Consider the following 19237-nt stretch of genomic DNA (forward strand, 5'->3'; position numbering starts at 1 on the left):
AAAGCCCAGCTTAATCTCCAGCTCTGTGACTTCTGTCGCGTTTTCAATTGAGAGAAGTATCATTCATTTCCTACAATTTACTTTCCAGTTTAAAATTGTATATTGATTTTAATGTTTACTTAAGAACTGAAGCAGGGAGGTGGGGGGAACAAACAAACAAACATTTGTTGGTTTAGTTTCCACCTGTCCAGATCAATGACAGGGTCTCTCAGAATTTATTAAAGTGTGCGTCTGGTCAAATGCATTCGGTCTCGTTGAACCACACTCAATACCCTTTTCCCTTATTTTCTCAGGGATCCTTTTTTTCTTTTAAGTAATGAACAAACATGACAAGACATCAGATCCTGTAATTTGAGAGAGGGGGATATTCATCTTGGCTGTCGAGTGTGATCAAAAGAAAGCTTAGACGTACACAGCCTGTTGTATCTGACCAAGCTCTCATGAGGTCCACATTCTGTCAATACCACCTCATTGGAAATTCATATGGGAGAGGTGGTTTGCCCGCAATCCTTTCAACAGCTTTTGAGCAAACAAACAGTTTAGCTCAGAGCATGACGAAGTCTAGGCAAATTATACCCCAAACTTTTTTTATTCCCCTTTTTACTCAACTGGAAGAAAAACCGTTTTCAAACTAACTAATGACACACAACTTTAGATCTTGTCATTGGTGAACATCTGCACAAACTGCTTAGGGCCAAAACACCAAGTCATTAGCAGGGACTTTAATTATGCTCCTTACTATCAGACTTTATCTCAGGGGGACGGTTGTGTGGGAAACTAACATAGCAGAAAACCCACAGGAGGCCAGGACAGAAAAATATGTGAATTTTGAAATGTGTTCCAGTACGGGTGTGTGTGTTGTTACCTTTCTCAGGGAGGAGCGACTGAGCAGGGGACTGAGCAGTAGACTTCTCTGGCCAAATACTGGGGCGGAGGACTAGGCAGCCAGGGTTGACCAGGCCACCCTGACAAGGTTTCTGGAACAGTCCTGTCTAGAAGACTTCCCTAGGGATTTCAGACAGACAGCCAGTCCCTACCTTGAGAGAGACCAGAAGCCCTATGGTCAGCACTATTGAATGCACTGCATTAGTTATCTAAATCACATGAATAAATGTAGTTTTTCCATTCTTTACAAGCAACAGATAATGAATGGGCTGTTTTTCATGTGTTACATATTTTCAATATAAGGACCTACACTACTTTAACAGGTCTGTAGCAGGTGCCAAGGAGGGAGGAACGTTTCTTTTTTGTCCCTTTTTCGCAACAACCAACTAACAACACAAAAGCAAAACGCCCACTAGACAACACATTCCCCAAGCTGATCACGGTTTCCACTTCTGGTGAACATGGTTTCCACTTCTGGTGATCATGGTTTCCACTTCTGGTAAACATGGTTTCCACTTCTGGTGATCATGGTTTCCACTTCCGGTTTTGTTTAATTTTATAATATACAAAATAGGTATGTAGCTAGATAGTTCAGTCCTCCAGTTTGTTATTGAGGGTGAATATGAGGCTTTCCAATTGATGGCTATGAATGTTTTTGCAGCAATTAGACATAGATTACAAAACCTTCTCTGATATTGATCAGCAATATTTACATTTTCCAACAGACATAATCGTGGAGATGGATATAAATTCCTAGACACAATGAAATGATAGCACATACATTATCCCAAATGATTATCTTTTACTATATGACTTAGTTATAGGAGCAGGTATGAGCATTTTCACATATCCAATCACATACACGTGTTTAGCAGATGCAATAAAATGCAAATGAATTACTTAAAAATCATACAATGTGATTTTCTGGATTTTTGTTTTAGATTCCGTCTCTCACAGTTGAAGTGTACCTATGATACAAATAACAGACCTCTACATGCTTTGTAAGTAAGAAAAGCTGCTAAATCTGCAGTGTATCAAATACTTGTTCTCCCCACTGTATATGGACGAGCAACGTCAGAGCGGCATAGACTAAGATACAGTAGCTAGTATAGAATATAGTATATACATATGAGATGAGGCAATGCACGATATGTAAACATTATTAAAGTTACATTATTAAAGTGACTAGTGTTCCATTTATTAAAGTGGCCAATGATTTCAAGTCTGTGTATGTAGGCTGCATCCTCTCGGTGCTAGTGATGGCTATTTAACAGTCTGATGGCCTTGAGGTATAAGCTGTTTTTCAGTCTCTCTGTCTCAGCTTTGATGCACCTGTACTGACCTCGGTGTGAACAGGCAGTGGCTCGGGTGTTTGTTGTCCTTGATGATCTTTTTGGCCTTCCTGTGACATCGGGTGCTGTAGGTGTAACGGAGGGCAGGTAGTTTGCCCCCAGTGATGCGTTGTGCAGACCACTCCACCCTCTGGAGAGACCTGCGGTTGTGGGCGGTGCAGTTGCCGTATCAGGCGGTGATAGAGCCCGACAGGATGTTCTCAATTGTGCATATATATAAGTTTGTGTGGGTTTTAGGTGACAAGACGAATTTCAAGACGAATTTCTTCAGCCTCCAGAGGTTGAAGAGGTGCTGTTGCACCTTCTTCACCACACTGTTTGTGTGCGTGGACCATTTCAGTTTGTCGGTGATACAGTGCCGAGGAACTTAAAACTTTCCACCTTCTCCACTGGTGTCCCATCGATGTGGATCTGGGGGTGCTCCCTCTGCTGTTTACTGAAGTCCACGATCATATCTGTGACCAATGGTTCTCTTCAATTTCTTCCTTTAGATCTGTTCCCCATTTTTTCCTTATAGGTTCTGAACCATCAGGTAGAGTTTCAATCAACCCTTTACAGTGCCTTGCGAAAGTATTCGGCCCCCTTGAACTTTGCGACCTTTTGCCACATTTCAGGCTTCAAACATAAAGATATAAAACTGTATTTCTTTGTGAAGAATCAACAACAAGTGGGACACAATCATGAAGTGGAACGACATTTATTGGATATTTCAAACTTTTTTAACAAATCAAAAACTGAAAAATTGGGCGTGCAAAATTATTCAGCCCCCTTAAGTTAATACTTTGTAGCGCCACCTTTTGCTGCGATTACAGCTGTAAGTCGCTTGGGGTATGTCTCTATCAGTTTTGCACATTGAGAGACTGAATTTTTTTCCCATTCCTCCTTGCAAAACAGCTCGAGCTCAGTGAGGTTGGATGGAGAGCATTTGTGAACAGCAGTTTTCAGTTCTTTCCAAGTTTTCAGTTCTTTCCACAGATTCTCGATTGGATTCAGGTCTGGACTTTGACTTGGCCATTCTAACACCTGGATATGTTTATTTTTGAACCATTCCATTGTAGATTTTGCTTTATGTTTGGATCATTGTCTTGTTGGAAGATAAATCTCACCTGTCCCAGTCTCAGGTCTTTTGCAGACTCCATCAGGTTTTCTTCCAGAATGGTCCTGTAAAATTTGGCTGGATGGATCCATCTTCCCATCAATTTTAACCATCTTCCCTGTCCCTGCTGAAGAAAAGCAGGCCCAAACCATGATGCTGCCACCACCATGTTTGACAGTGGGGATGGTGTGTTCAGGGTGATGCGCTGTGTTGCTTTGTTCACAAATGCTCTCCAAACATAACGTTTTTGCATTGCTGCCAAAAAATTCAATTTTGGTTTCATCTGACCAGAGCACCTTCTTCCACATGTTTGGTGTGTCTCCCAGGTGGCTTGTGGCAAACTTTAAACAACACTTTTTATGGATATCTTTAAGAAATGGCTTTCTTCTTGCCACTCTTCCATAAAGGCCAGATTTGTGCAATATACAACTGATTGTTGTCCTATGGACAAATCAAAAACTGAAAAATTGGGCGTGCAAAATTATTCAGCCCCCTTACGTTAATACTTTCGCAAGGCACTGTAACTTGGCAATTAACTTATTTGGCGCAGCAGCTTCTTTCAGTATTTTGTCTATGCTAAATGCCTTAGGTTCATCCAGATTCTGTTGAAGTGATTGAACATGATTTCTGAGTTATAAGAACTTAAGAAATCGGCCTTGGATAATCCATATCTTACTTGTAATTGATTGAATGACAGTAAAGATCCATGTTGAAAAATCATGATGACACGGAGGGAGGAATCTATGGAGAGAAAAATAAGAATGACAGTACTGTACCATAAAGTGCAAAAGCGATAACCTGTAAGTTAGTCAAGTATTTCAGAAAATAGAACGTGTTTAAATCCACCTACACAGATATTATTACATATAATCTCATCTCCCGTCTGCAGCAAAGCTGGTGGACCTGCTGTGGGCAAGGCTTCTTTTGGTGGATGGGAGATGAGAAGATGGAGTCTCAATCATGGAGGCACTCAGAGTACTTGAGACCTGTAGCAGATGAAAGATAAAACAAGACCAAACACCAGACCAAACACAGAAATCCCAAAACATAGAAAAAGGAACATAGACAACTCACCCAACTCACGCCCTGACCATACTAAAACAAAGACATAACAAAAGAACTAAGGTGCGGAGTCCGGCCGTAAAACCTGAACCTATAGGGGAGGGATCTGGGTGGGTGTCTGTCCGCGGTGGCGGCTCTGGCGCGGGACGTGGACCCCACTCCACCATAGTCTTTCTCTGCCTCTTTAACCGCCTCCGTGGCCTCTTCAGAGCGGTGACCCACGCCGCCGACCTCGGACTGGGGACCCAAGCCACGGGTCCCGAATGGACGGGAGATTCCGGCAGCACCTAACGGGCGGGAGATTCCGGCAGCACCGGACAGGCTCTGGCAGCTCCTGGCTGACGGGCGGCTCTGGCAGCTCAGGACAGACGGGAGACTCTGGCAGCTCAGGACAGACGGGAGACTCTGGCAGCTCAGGACAGACGGGAGACTCTGGCTGCTCAGGACATACGGGAGACTCTGGCTGCTCAGGACAGACGGGAGACTCTGGCAGCTCAGGACAGACGGGAGACTCTGGCAGCGCTGGGCAGGAGGAAGACTCTGGCAGCACTGGACAGGCGGGAGCACCTGTAGGGAGGAGAGGGAGAGACAGCCTGGTGCGGGGGGCTGCCACCGGAGGGCTGCCACCGGAGGGCTGGTGCGTTGGAGGTGGTACCGGATAGACCGGACCGTGAAGGCGCACTGGAGGTCTCGAGCACCGAGCCTGCCCAACCCTAACTGTCTGAATGTTCCCCGTAGCCAGGCCAGTGCTGCGAGGTGGAATAGCCCGCACTGGGCTGTGCTGGCGAACCGGGGACACCATCCGTAGGGCTGGTGCTATGTACCCCGGCCCGAGGAGACGCACTGGAGACCAGATGCGCTGAGCCGGCTTCATGGCACCTGGCTCGATGCCGACTCTAGTCCGGCCGATACGAGGCGCTGCTATGTATCGCACCGGGCTATGCCTGCGCACCGGGGACACCGTGCGCCTCACGGCCTAACACGGTGCTTGCCCGGTCCCCTTCTCTCCACGGTAAGCACGGGGAGTTGGCTCAGGTCTCCTATCTGACTTAGCCACACTCCCCGTGTGCCCCCCCAATACATTTTTGGGGCTGCCTCTTGGGCTTCCAACCGTGCTGCTGTGCTGCCTCCTCATACCACCGCCTCTCGGCTTTCACTGCCTCCAGCTCTGCCTTGGGGCGGTGATACTCTCCCGGCTGTACCCAGGGTCCCTTGCCACCCAGGATCTCCTCCCATGTCCAGGAGTCTGGAGATCGCTGCTGCTGCCCATTACCACGCTGCTTGGTCCTTTGGTGGTGGGTGATTCTGTAACGTTCGTCGTTGGGAGAAAGAGAGTAGGACCAAGGTGCAGCGTGGTAAGTGTTCATCTTGTTTTAATAAGAAATACTGAACACTGAACAAAACAATAAAATGACAAAACGAACAGTCCTGAACGGTGAAACAAAACACAGAACAGAAAATAATCACCCACAACTCAAAGTGAAACAAGGCTACCTGAGTATGGTTCTCAATCAGGGACAACGATTGACAGACGGGAGACTCTGGAGACTGATTGAGAACCATACCAGGCCAAACACAGAAATCCCAAAACATAGAAAAGGGAACATAGACAACCCAGCCAACTCACGCCCTGACCATACTAAAACAAAGACATAACAAAAGAACTAAAGTCAGAACGTGACACAATCAGCTAAACTCAGTCATTATAAGAGTAGTAGAGGGGCTAGGCAACATGTAACGACACACAGAGGTCTAATTTCTTCTGCTATATACATTTTATATTCAAGAGTTTATCCCTTCATATAAAGACTATAAAAAAGGTTAAACCAACGAGATAAAAAGGTTAAACCAACGAGATAACAAGGTTAAACCAAAGAGATTAGAAGCTTAAACAATTAGAAAAAAGCATAAACCAATTAGATAAAAAGGTTCAACCAATTAGATAAAAAGGTTCAACCAATTAGATAAAAAGGTTCAACCAATTAGATAAAAAGGTTCAACCAAAAGGTACTTCAATTAAACATGAATATTGTCACCCTCACTTAAGAAATGAGCTATTTGCTTCTACATAAACAACTGCGTGCAGGCTTTAAACACGAATTGATAATGCATTCAATGCAAGGCTACTTCAATAGGTAACTATTTGTTAATCATGGTTTGACACTTAATTACCAAGGTTAATTGTAGACCCGGGATGTCTTCTGTAAAATGCTTCCGTTTTAAAAGCTGTATTCCATAAGATGCCGCACTGATATCACGGCTTAATTCCAATCTTTACTTTAATGACATTACAGCTTTGACATTTACATCTAAGGACTGGATGTTCTTTAAATTAACAATCAAACAGAAACATGAGGAGCCAGTGAAAGGCCTTCCAGTTGTTCTCAATACACTCCCAGGGGCTTGGGATTTATTGAGCTTGATCATAGCAGTACCCTATCTAAGACATGCAAATCCTTCAATCATGATACATTTACAATGCTTGTAGTAAACAAGGGCAAACTATTATACTGACAATGCATATAAAGAGGCTTAAAGAAAGAGAGTGAAAGAAGTGCTGGTGGAAGAAACATATATATTGTATTGTGAAATGCATTGTTTTACAGGGTCGGCCAGAGTAGTGCACCTCGGGGAAATTAGGGTTAAGTGCCTTACTCAAGGGCACATCAACAGATGTTTTTACCTTTTCTGTTTGGGTATTCGAACCAACAACCATTCTGTCCCAATGCTCTGACCACGAAGCTACCTGCAGCCATGGCAATATTAAGGAATATTCTAGATGTAGCCTAGCCCAACAAACACAGTCAGACGAACTGTTTTTCAGGCAGCAAGAAAAACACCAACCACAAATGGGATCTGTGGCTCTGTTTCCTTCTTGAACCTGTAGTGCCCTAGATAGAGGTGGCTGAGTCGCTGCCTGACTTCAGACAGCTGTGCAGTGGTTGTAGGGAGAGGGAGCATGGGTCTGGGAGGCCAAATTGGACTGCTCATATCCACTGGATGGACCATTCATAGGCAGCTTCTTCCCATTCAACATCCGTCCAGGGCTCCCCGCAGCCCCTTGGTCTGGTCTTTGTCTGGCTGGGGACTGTTTGGCTGGGGAGGGACAACAGCAGTCTTTGTCTGGTTGGGGACTGTTTGGCTGGGGAGGGACTACAGCAGTCTTTGTCTGGCTGGGGACTGTTTGGCTGGGGAGGGACTACAGCAGTCTTTGTCTGGTTGGGGACTGTTTGGCTGGGGAGGGATTACAGCAGTCTTTGTCTGGTTGGGGACTGTTTGGCTGGGGAGGGACTACAGCAGTCTTTGTCTGGTTGGGGACTGTTTGGCTGGGGAGGGATTACAGCAGTCTTTGTCTGGTTGGGGACTGTTTGGCTGGGGGGAGGTTTTGTCTGGGGAAGGACTACAGCAGTCTTTGTCTGGTTGGGGACTGTTTGGCTTTTTGGCTGGGGAGGGACTACAGCAGTCTTTGTCTGGTTGGGGACTGTTTGGCTGGGGAGGGATTACAGCAGTCTTTGTCTGGCTGGGGACTGTTTGGCTGGGGAAGGATTACAGCAGTCTTTGTCTGGTTGGGGACTGTTTGGCTGGGGAAGGACTGGTCTTTGTCTGGTTGACTGTTTGGCTGGGGACTGGGACTACAGCAGTCTTTGTCTGGTTGGGGACTGTTTGGCTGGGGAGGGATTACAGCAGTCTTTGTCTGGCTGGGGACTGTTTGGCTGGGGAGGGACTACAGCAGTCTTTGTCTGGTTGGGGACTGTTTGGCTGGGGAGGGATTACAGCAGTCTTTGTCTGGTTGGGGACTGTTTGGCTGGGGAGGGACTACAGCAGTCTTTGTCTGGTTGGGGACTGTTTGGCTGGGGACTGTTTGGCTGGGGAGGGACTACAGCAGTCTTTGTCTGGTTGGGGACTGTTTGGCTGGGGAGGGACTACAGCAGTCGTTGTCTGGTTGGGGACTGTTTGGCTGGGGAGGGACTACAGCAGTCTTTGTCTGGCTGGGGACTGTTTGACTGGGGAGGGACTACAGCAGTCTTTGTCTGGTTGGGGACTGTTTGGCTGGGGAGGGATTACAGCAGTCTTTGTCTGGTTGGGGACTGTTTGGCTGGGGAGGGATTACAGCAGTCTTTGTCTGGTTGGGGACTGTTTGGCTGGGGAAGGACTACAGCAGTCTTTGTCTGGTTGGGGACTGTTTGGCTGGGGACTGTTTGGCTGGGGAGGGACTACAGCAGTCTTTGTCTGGTTGGGGACTGTTTGGCTGGGGAGGGACTACAGCAGTCTTTGTCTGGTTGGGGACTGTTTGGCTGGGGACTGTTTGGCTGGGGAGGGACTACAGCAGTCTTTGTCTGGTTGGGGACTGTTTGGCTGGGGAGGGATTACAGCAGTCTTTGTCTGGCTGGGGACTGTTTGGCTGGGGAGGGACTACAGCAGTCTTTGTCTGGTTGGGGACTGTTTGGCTGGGGAGGGATTACAGCAGTCTTTGTCTGGCTGGGGACTGTTTGGCTGGGGAGGGATTACAGCAGTCTTTGTCTGGCTGGGGACTGTTTGGCTGGGGAGGGACTACAGCAGTCTTTGTCTGGCTGGGGACTGTTTGGCTGGGGAGGGACTACAGCAGTCTTTGTCTGGCTGGGGACTGTTTGGCTGGGGAGGGACTACAGCAGTCTTTGTCTGGTTGGGGACTGTTTGGCTGGGGAGGGACTACAGCAGTCTTTGTCTGGCTGGGGAGGGACTACAGGCTGGGGAGGGACTACAGCAGTCTTTGTCTGGTTGGGGACTGTTTGGCTGGGGAGGGATTACAGCAGTCTTTGTCTGGTTGGGGACTGTTTGGCTGGGGAGGGACTACAGCAGTCTTTGTCTGGTTGGGGACTGTTTGGCTGGGGACTGTTTGGCTGGGGAGGGACTACAGCAGTCTTTGTCTGGTTGGGGACTGTTTGGCTGGGGAGGGATTACAGCAGTCTTTGTCTGGCTGGGGACTGTTTGGCTGGGGAGGGATTACAGCAGTCTTTGTCTGGTTGGGGACTGTTTGGCTGGGGAAGGACTACAGCAGTCTTTGTCTGGTTGGGGACTGTTTGGCTGGGGACTGTTTGGCTGGGGAGGGACTACAGCAGTCTTTGTCTGGTTGGGGACTGTTTGGCTGGGGAGGGATTACAGCAGTCTTTGTCTGGTTGGGGACTGTTTGGCTGGGGAGGGACTACAGCAGTCTTTGTCTGGTTGGGGACTGTTTGGCTGGGGACTGTTTGGCTGGGGAGGGACTACAGCAGTCTTTGTCTGGTTGGGGACTGTTTGGCTGGGGAGGGATTACAGCAGTCTTTGTCTGGCTGGGGACTGTTTGGCTGGGGAGGGACTACAGCAGTCTTTGTCTGGTTGGGGACTGTTTGGCTGGGGAGGGATTACAGCAGTCTTTGTCTGGCTGGGGACTGTTTGGCTGGGGAGGGACTACAGCAGTCTTTGTCTGGCTGGGGACTGTTTGGCTGGGGAGGGACTACAGCAGTCTTTGTCTGGCTGGGGACTGTTTGGCTGGGGAGGGACTACAGCAGTCTTTGTCTGGTTGGGGACTGTTTGGCTGGGGAGGGACTACAGCAGTCTTTGTCTGACTGGGGAGGGACTACAGGCTGGGGAGGGACTACAGCAGTCTTTGTCTGGTTGGGGACTGTTTGGCTGGGGAGGGACTACAGCAAGGCTGCAGAGAGAGGAAACAGGTCGGAGTGCAAAACAATTATAGTGCCACAGCTGCTACTATATACTGCAATTCCACAACTAAGCTACTTTCTGATATTTCAATGTTGTTGATTTTTTCATTTTGAATAAACATAGGAGCTTATGTTGATTCAAAGCACAAGCCACATATCTAAGCAGTTATACGGACGTCTGTGTTGGTTTATCAGGAAATAACTAAGCTGGCTATGAACAAAAGAGCTCCACTACAAATATGTGATTTCCTTCATTAAAACCATGCAGCGTAAAATGTTACACTTCTGTACTTGGATATCACCTTTGTTGCTAAATGACTTCAATAATTCTAGTGGTCACTGACATAATTCTGAGAAGCAATATCTTAGTTCCTGCGGGCGATGCCCAGAAAAATAAGTTTAAATTTTTTTTTAATTGCATTTGATGGCCAGCTTCAGACTAATATGATAATAGCATTACATGGGTTGTAGAATAAAGATCATGTAAATGCTAATTGGGACATCCTGGCATATAAACTCATTTTTAGGAAATTGAATAAATAAATCCTAATTGAGATTGCCATTTGGAGCGGACCGATTTAATGAAATTAAACTAAGTAGTTTTTCCCCTATTCTTTTCCGCTCTTCCTCTTTTTTTGCAGTGAACACAAAGGGGCCATTTTGCACCATGAGTTGTGCTTGTCTGATGTGATTAGTGTGCCTGGTGGTATTGGTAACGGGTGATAAAGCAGGGTGTCCTTGAAACAACAAAGCCTGAACCACAAGTAGCTTATTAAACGAGAAACGAGACCCGTTCAAACGTATGCAAATCATGTAGAGAAAACCCATTAAAAAAAGACCATGTCAAGTCCACACCATGAGACTTTACAAAGAGGGACATGCACACAAACACAGACAAAATAGGAGTGACAACAGTGGAAATGGACAACACAGCTGTCTGAGAGACTACAAATAAGAGAGGGAGAAGATAATGACCAAATTCTACATCACAGGTCAGGACATTTTGAAAGGGTTGCTATAACAGTTGAAAAGAGGAGCCTCAGTGCTTTCCTCAACCTGTCATGGTAATGAGAATCCTGAGTATCCATTGTAAGAAGAAAGGCTAAAGGCAGCAGCAGTGATTCTTCTCGCTGTAACTTTCTCTGATCCACATCTCCTTGGGGGTCACGTGGAAACTTACCATTTTGTCAATAATTCCCTTTAAAATAAATGGCTCTGGTCACAACACCTGGAGAATGGGCCTACATTTCACAACACTGATGATAAATAATACTTTTTTTGAAAGGACTGTGAGGTTTGGAACAATAACAAATACTTTTTTGGACTGACTGCAGGGGCTTCGAAATTCTCAGGGAAAATGGATGACTACCCTGTTCTCACTGTCCTGCTGTCTGTCTGTCATATAGGCCTCCCATTTAAAGCGTTGCCATCAGAGAGTGGATTACACTGGCAAAATTGATAGAACCCGTTATAAAACATAAATCCTGAAAGGAGCTAAACATTTTCGGTTTGATAAGTAAATGGACATGTTATGCAACTGAGCACAAGTTGCCCTTCAAATCCAAAGGACACGGTGAGACGCCACGTGAGAACAGGGGATAGGAACTCTGATTGACTGCCTGTTCCTCTAAACAAAGCACATAAAGACACCAGGAACCAGACCTGGATATCAATTCCACTGATCTGCTTCTGTATAATTACATTCACAAGGAGAGGATACCGTTAAATGTGCTGCTAAACTTCTGGGATGTCAGTAGCCATGGCAACAAAAGAGGTATATGATGGAATGCGACTGGACTGATAGACAATGCCATTCTGTCGAAGTCCAGAAATAATTCTTCAATGTCTAACTACGGTGGTCACTGGGCTCTTATCTGTGGCAGGATCAACCTCTGCCTCATTTTGAACAGAAAGGAAATCAATGTAATTAATGTCAGTGCATTTTAACTGTTGAGGGTACCAATGTTGGTATGCTAGCATTATATCGGCCGGGTTTTGTATTTTTCAACTCCGAATATTATCAAGGAAGTAAAAACTGTGATTGGAATGATAACAAGTAAATCAATTTAAATATTTTATCTTGACTGTCTCTGGAGAACAAACTGGACGAGTTCTGTTTGAGACTATCCTGTTAAGGGGACCTGAAGTACTGTAATATCCTATGTTTCTCGGAGGTCTGGCTTGGCCTGGCTTAACAAGGACATGGATAATATACAGTGCACTCGGAAAGTATTCAGACCCCTTGACTTTTTCCACATTTTGTTACGTTACAGCCTTATTCTGAAATGGATTCAATATTTTTGTCCCTCATCAATCTACACACAATACCCCAAAATGAAAAGTGAAAACAAGTTTTTAGATATTTTTGCAAATGTACTAAAAATAAAAAACGGAAATACCTCCTTTGCATTAGCGTAGCCTCTTCTGTAGCCTGTCAACTGTGTGTCTGTCTATCCCTGTTCTCTCCTCTCTGCACAGACCATACAAACGCTCCACACCGCGTGGCCGCGGCCACCCTAATCTGGTGGTCCCAGCGCGCACGACCCACGTGGAGTTCCAGGTCTCCGGTAGCCTCTGGAACTGCCGATCTGCGGCCAACAAGGCAGAGTTCATCTCAGCCTATGCCTCCCTCCAGTCCCTCGACTTCTTGGCACTGACGGAAACATGGATCATCACAGATAACACTGCTACTCCTACTGCTCTCTCTTCGTCCGCCCACGTGTTCTCACACACCCCGAGAGCTTCTGGTCAGCGGGGTGGTGGCACCGGGATCCTCATCTCTCCCAAGTGGTCATTCTCTCTTTCTCCCCTTACCCATCTGTCTATCGCCTCCTTTGAATTCCATGCTGTCACAGTTACCAGCCCTTTCAAGCTTAACATCCTTATCATTTATCGCCCTCCAGGTTCCCTCGGAGAGTTCATCAATGAGCTTGATGCCTTGATAAGCTCCTTTTCTGAGGACGGCTCACCTCTCACAGTTCTGGGCGACTTTAACCTCCCCACGTCTACCTTTGACTCATTCCTCTCTGCCTCCTTCTTTCCACTCCTCTCCTCTTTTGACCTCACCCTCTCACCTTCCCCCTACTCACAAGGCAGGCAATACGCTCGACCTCATCTTTACTAGATGCTGTTCTTCCACTAACCTCACTGCAACTCCCCTCCAAGTCTCCGACCACTACCTTGTATCCTTTTCCCTCTCGCTCTCATCCAACACTTCCCACACTGCCCCTACTCGGATGGTATCGCGCCGTCCCAACCTTCGCTCTCTCTCCCCCGCTACTCTCTCCTCTTCCATCCTATCATCTCTTCCCTCTGCTCAAACCTTCTCCAACCTATCTCCTGATTCTGCCTCCTCAACCCTCCTCTCCTCCCTTTCTGCATCCTTTGACTCTCTATGTCCCCTATCCTCCAGGCCGGCTCGGTCCTCCCCTCCCGCTCCGTGGCTCGATGACTCATTGCGAGCTCACAGAACAGGGCTCCGGGCAGCCGAGCGGAAATGGAGGAAAACTCGCCTCCCTGCGGACCTGGCATCCTTTCACTCCCTCCTCTCTACATTTTCCTCTTCTGTCTCTGCTGCTAAAGCCACTTTCTACCACTCTAAATTCCAAGCATCTGCCTCTAACCCTAGGAAGCTCTTTGCCACCTTCTCCTCCCTCCTGAATCCTCCTCCCCCCTCCTCCTCCCTCTCTGCAGATGACTTCGTCAACCATTTTGAAAAGAAGGTCGACGACATCCGATCCTCGTTTGCTAAGTCAAACGACACCGCTGGTTCTGCTCACACTGCCCTACCCTGTGCTCTGACCTCTTTCTCCCCTCTCTCTCCAGATGAAATCTCGCGTCTTGTGACGGCCGGCCGCCCAACAACCTGCCCGCTTGACCCTATCCCCTCCTCTCTTCTCCAGACCATTTCCGGAGACCTTCTCCCTTACCTCACCTCGCTCATCAACTCATCCCTGACCGCTGGCTACGTCCCTTCCATCTTCAAGAGAGCGAGAGTTGCACCCCTTCTGAAAAAACCTACACTCGATCCCTCCGATGTCAACAACTACAGACCAGTATCCCTTGAACGTGCCGTCCTTGGCCAGCTCTCCCGCTATCTCTCTCAGAATGACCTTCTTGATCCAAATCAGTCAGGTTTCAAGACTAGTCATTCAACTGAGACTGCTCTTCTCTGTATCACAGAGGCGCTCCGCACTGCTAAAGCTAACTCTCTCTCCTCTGCTCTCATCCTTCTAGACCTATCGGCTGCCTTCGATACTGTGAACCATCAGATCCTCCTCTCCACCCTCTCCGAGTTGGGCATCTCCGGCGCGGCCCACGCTTGGATTGCGTCCTACCTGACAGGTCGCTCCTACCAGGTGGCGTGGCGAGAATCTGTCTCCTCACCACGCACTCTCACCACTGGCGTCCCCCAGGGCTCTGTCCTAGGCCCTCTCCTATTCTCGCTATACACCAAGTCACTTGGCTCTGTCATAACCTCACATGGTCTCTCCTATCATTGCTATGCAGACGACACACAATTAATCTTCTCCTTTCCCCCTTCTGATGACCAGGTGGCGAATCGCATCTCTGCATGTCTGGCAGACATATCAGTGTGGATGACGGATCACCACCTCAAGCTGAACCTCGGCAAGACGGAGCTGCTCTTCCTCCCGGGGAAGGACTGCCCGTTCCATGATCTCGCCATCACGGTTGACAACTCCATTGTGTCCTCCTCCCAGAGCGCTAAGAACCTTGGCGTGATCCTGGACAACACCCTGTCGTTCTCAACTAACATCAAGGCGGTGGCCCGTTCCTGTAGGTTCATGCTCTACAACATCCGCAGAGTACGACCCTGCCTCACACAGGAAGCGGCGCAGGTCCTAATCCAGGCACTTGTCATCTCCCGTCTGGATTACTGCAACTCGCTGTTGGCTGGGCTCCCTGCCTGTGCCATTAAACCCCTACAACTCATCCAGAACGCCGCAGCCCGTCTGGTGTTCAACCTTCCCAAGTTCTCTCACGTCACCCCGCTCCTCCGCTCTCTCCACTGGCTTCCAGTTGAAGCTCGCATCCGCTACAAGACCATGGTGCTTGCCTACGGAGCTGTGAGGGGAACGGCACCTCAGTACCTCCAGGCTCTGATCAGGCCCTACACCCAAACAAGGGCACTGCGTTCATCCACCTCTGGCCTGCTCGCCTCCCTACCACTGAGGAAGTACAGTTCCCGCGCAGCCCAGTCAAAACTGTTCGCTGCTCTGGCCCCCCAATGGTGGAACAAACTCCCTCACGACGCCAGGACAGCGGAGTCAATCACCACCTTCCGGAGACACCTGAAACCCCACCTCTTTAAGGAATACCTAGGATAGGATAAAGTAATCCTTCTCACCCCCCCCCTTAAAAGATTTAGATGCACTATTGTAAAGTGGCTGTTCCACTGGATGTCTTAAGGTGAACGCACCAATTTGTAAGTCGCTCTGGATAAGAGCGTCTGCTAAATGACTTAAATGTAAATGTAAATGAGATGGGATAACCTTCCAGAAGGACAACCATCTCTGCAGTACTCCACCAATCAGGGCTTTATGGTAGAGTGGCCAGAAAGAAGCCACTCCTCAGTAAACGGCACATGATATCCCGCTTGGAGTTTGCCAAAAGGCACCTAAAGGACTCTCAGACCATGAGAAACAAGATTATGTGGTCTGATGAAACCAAGATTGAACTCTTTGGCCTGAATGCCAAGGGTCACATCTGGAGGAAACCTGGCACCATCCTTACGGTGAAGCATGGTGGTGGCAGCATCATGCTGTGGGGATGTTTCTCAGCGGCAGGGACTGGGAGACTAGTCAGGATCGAGGCAAAGATGAACGGAGAAAAGTATAGAAAGATATTTGATGAAAACCTGCTCCAGAGCACCCAGAACCCCAGACTGGAAAAAAGGTCCAACAGGATAACGAGCCCGGTGTATAAACATTACTATCTCTTCGACATTTGCAACATTGTTTCAATATTCAAATTCGATCTCCATCTGTCCCATAGTAGTGAACGAGAGAGAGAGAGGCAGGCAGTGTTTCTCAGCCAGTCGAAATCATTAATCAGCTAGCATAATTTTTATGGATATACAAAAAGAAACTAAACAAAGTGTAGCTAATTTGCTGCTTCTCCAGCTTCAGTTTGATGTTATTGTGTTAGCTGTGTTGTTGGCTAGCTCCTCTGAACAACAGTGTCCTAACAAGAGAGCACATTTTCTATGCCAGGCGAAATCGTGCTCCCAAGCTCATTGTTATGGATGTATCCAAATAAATGTCACTAGAAAACAGCTTAAACAAACGCTGTTACTGCTGTTATTCTCTCTGCACTGTTTGACGTGACTGTAAGTTAGCTGTAGTTAGCTAGCTAGCAAGCAAGGGATAAGAATGTTGCCAGCCAGCATGGCAATGGAACATTTAGAAAGAATGACTGGCCATAGATACAGATCAAAAAGACTAAACAACTGGTCACGTCTCTGGCAACCGAACCAATAGATCAAACGACTAGCCGGCTTGGGTAGCAACCCTAGATTTGTTTCAGGACTATATCTTGTGGAAGGATGAAATAGTATGAATAAATTAATCAAAATAATGAAAATATGTCTTTCATTTTTTTGGATATGTTGGTAACCCGTTGTATAAAAGTGATAATGCCCTCAAAGCCGGTGTTTGGAGGACTTCGTCTCGGGCCTAACAACACCGGTGCCAATATGTCCTCCAAACACCGGCTTCTCGGGCATTGTCTCTTAAATACAGGCTGCAAACATAAACTGACTATACAAAATATATGTAATGTGCTCCCACCATTAAGTAACCCTATAGTGAAACGGGAGCATCAATTCAAAAGAACACAAGCAAAGATATTGGGAAACACGCTTTATAGACACGCTATAAAACCTAAAAGACATTTGGATCACTGTCTGGGCTGTCTAGGTATCATTCAAATGACTCACAGCTGAACAAAATTATTTTTGAATAAGGAACACTAGTTGTGATGAGGACAGAGAGGAGAGGACACACACAACGGAGGCAGGTTGAGGCTGGCTATCTATCCCATCACATTCCTTAAGGACGGATGTGCTTGCAAACTCCACTTTGGGAGAGATTCCCTGTGGGGACAATAGAAAACAAAAGCCTTTATCAAGGTGATGGAATCCGAACCAGAAAGGTGACTTCAGATAACACACTGCTTAAAATATAAATGTGCAAACACACAATCTTAATGCTTTTCTATGTATAGCTATGCTCATTAACATTGGTGACCTGTCATTCAGGGCAGGTGGGGCAGAGCATCCACATTTTTAGCCAAAAAATAAAATGTTTTTGTTTCTTGGGCTTCCCTGTTTTGCATGTTATTTTGGCATTAATACGTGTCACATATCAGTTTGGAAACAATCAACAAAAAAAAAATGTTATTGAGTTAATAAAGCTGCATACAAACAAGGCCTCTTTTTTGTTTTCTTGAGTAAGGCAGCTCCAAAATGCAGGCGTGTTGTGGTGGGGCAAGGCAGCAGAAAGTATGGAGTGTTGTGATTGGCTCAGTGTTGTGTCACTCATGGGGACACTACATCACCGCCAAGTCTAAGGGTAGAGCTCTAAAAATCTATCCCCTTGGGTGCTGCCATAGAGTTACATTAGAAGTGCCCATCCAAGAAGGCTCAAGGTCATAGATAAGACATTTATTTAATTTGACTAGGAAAGTCAATTAAGAACAATTTCTTATTTTCAATGATGGCCTAAGAACAGTGAGTTAACTGCCTTGTTGGAACAGTGAGTTAACTGCCTTGTTCAGGGGTAGAATAACAGATTTTTACCTTGTCAGCTCAGTGATTTGAACTTCCAAGCTCTTGGCTACTAGTCCAATGCTCTAACCACTAGGCTACCTGCCGCCCCAAAATGTTGTCAAATCACGTTATGTCTATAGTAGATATAACGTCAAATCTTAGCTAGCAGTCATCATCATGAATCAAGTTTATAATCTACTGGCAAATCCTTTTTATATACATTTTTTATTTAACCAGGCAAGTCAGTTAAGAACAAATTCTTATCTACAATGAAGGCCTACCCCGGCCAAACCAGGACGTTGCTGGGCCAATTGTGCGCCGCCCTATGGGACTCCCAATCTCGGCCGGATATGATACAGCCTGGATTCGAACCAGGGACTGTAGTGATGCCTCTTGCACTGAGATGCAGTGCCTTAGACCGCTGCACCACTCAGGAGCCAAGAAAATATGAAATAATGAGAAATAAGAGAAATTATAAATTAAATGTATCGGTGCTCATCTGCATTTGGACATTACACAACAAGTTGGAAATCGCAAATTCAACAATGAGTGGTTTGGAAGGAATCAGTGGCTAAGTGGCTAACTGCAAGCATTGCAAAGCAATCATTATTCTGCTATTCAGTGGAGTGGCTGTGTGGTCCCAAATATAAGATTAAGGGTCTCTTTTCCAGGTTTAAAATGAGAAACATTCAACATTGGCCATGTTGTCAATGAAGCATAATTTGTGCCGTGCTCAAAACAACTGTTAACTCGGAACTGCAAAATCGGACTTTAGTGAGTTCAAGACAACTGGGAACTCGGGAAAAACAGGCTATGACTGGGAAAATACGTTTTAAACTTTCATCCAACTCGTATTTGTAAATCAGGAACTCGGGCCTCTTTCTAGAGCTACGACCTGAAGATTACTGACACCATCACGATTCAAACTTTTTTTGGGAGTTCCCAGTTGTCTTGAAAGCACCATAAATCCAGAGAATGCCAGACTTTGATGACAAAGTTAGATGCCAAAATTTGCCCACAATGGCCCGCCAATCCACCTTCCTGTTCAAGTGAGCACAGCACAACAAGGTGAGTCCAAACATGTCTTGTATGCTGCTGCATAAATGATGTAATATGCCAGGGAGATATGTATACTGTAGCTAAGAAAGTAATACTAAGTGTAAGTTGTGTAGTAAGCTGTTAGTAGCCCATGTGCTTCCCCATTATATTTTATTTCTATTTTCTATTTTCACCTCTTAATTTCACCTACTGTTCTGACTTGATGGTGCACATGTAGCATATAACCTGTTTTTGAGAAATGTAATCATTGAATATTGTAAGAGCTTTCATTGTCTGATTATATGCCCCATTTATTTATCCTACTGTTCTGACT

The 19237-nt window shown here is 46.4% G+C and overlaps 1 pseudogene; it reads right to left on the bottom strand.

Moving 5' to 3' along the window:
* Positions 1–1191: 1191 nt before the first annotated feature.
* LOC135561342 (spermatogenesis-associated protein 6-like) lies at positions 1192–18222 on the bottom strand (annotated as a pseudogene).
* Positions 18223–19237: the final 1015 nt, after the last annotated feature.

This window comes from Oncorhynchus nerka, linkage group LG17 (genome assembly GCF_034236695.1).
Source record: "Oncorhynchus nerka isolate Pitt River linkage group LG17, Oner_Uvic_2.0, whole genome shotgun sequence".
Taxonomy (NCBI): domain Eukaryota; kingdom Metazoa; phylum Chordata; class Actinopteri; order Salmoniformes; family Salmonidae; genus Oncorhynchus; species Oncorhynchus nerka.